This window comes from Chrysochloris asiatica, unplaced genomic scaffold (genome assembly GCF_000296735.1).
Source record: "Chrysochloris asiatica unplaced genomic scaffold, ChrAsi1.0 scaffold00011, whole genome shotgun sequence".
Classification (NCBI taxonomy): Eukaryota; Metazoa; Chordata; class Mammalia; order Afrosoricida; family Chrysochloridae; genus Chrysochloris; species Chrysochloris asiatica.
Genome location: NW_006408529.1, coordinates 15,170,181 through 15,170,899, shown reverse-complemented (window position 1 = coordinate 15,170,899; position 719 = coordinate 15,170,181).

Genomic DNA, 719 nt, shown 5'->3' with positions numbered 1-719 from the left:
GACTCCTTTAATTCCTCTAGTCTATGACAAATGTGATTAGAGTAAGAAATACTAAAGTTCGGTTCAATTTAGTAGAGTTCGATAGAATTCTTCTGATGTCTCTTCCAATATGTAATAATTTAGAGTGAAACCAGGTAAAGTTGGGGATCAAATTTTTCTCATCTACGAAAAATGTTACACTTTGCAAAAACAAATCTAGAATTCAGCTAAAATTACATATAACATAGGGTCTATTTTAGACATCCCAAATATTTTTCCTGTGGGCAAACTGCCCTTCCCTACTAACAGTAATGACTTACTTTTTTCAGAAATAGAGAAAATAACCTTCCTCTTCAACTGTGTTGTTGTTAAGTGATCTGGAGTTGGTTCTGACTCATAGCAACCCTATGCGCAACAGAACAAAGCATTGCCCAACCCTGTGTCATCTCACAATTGTTATGAGTAAGACCATTGCTGCTGCCACTATGCCAGTCCATCTCATTGGGGTCTTCCTCTTTTTTGCTGACCTTCCACTTTAGCAAGTATGGTGGCCTTCTCTTGTGACTGGTCCCTTCTGATAATATGTCCTAAGTATGAGAGATGAAGTCTAATCATCCTGGTTTCTAAGGAATATTCTGGCTGTACTTCTTCCAACACAGAATTATTTTTTTCTTCTGGCAGTCCATGATACTTTTCATATTCTTATCCAACGCCATAACTTGAATGCATCAATTATTCTA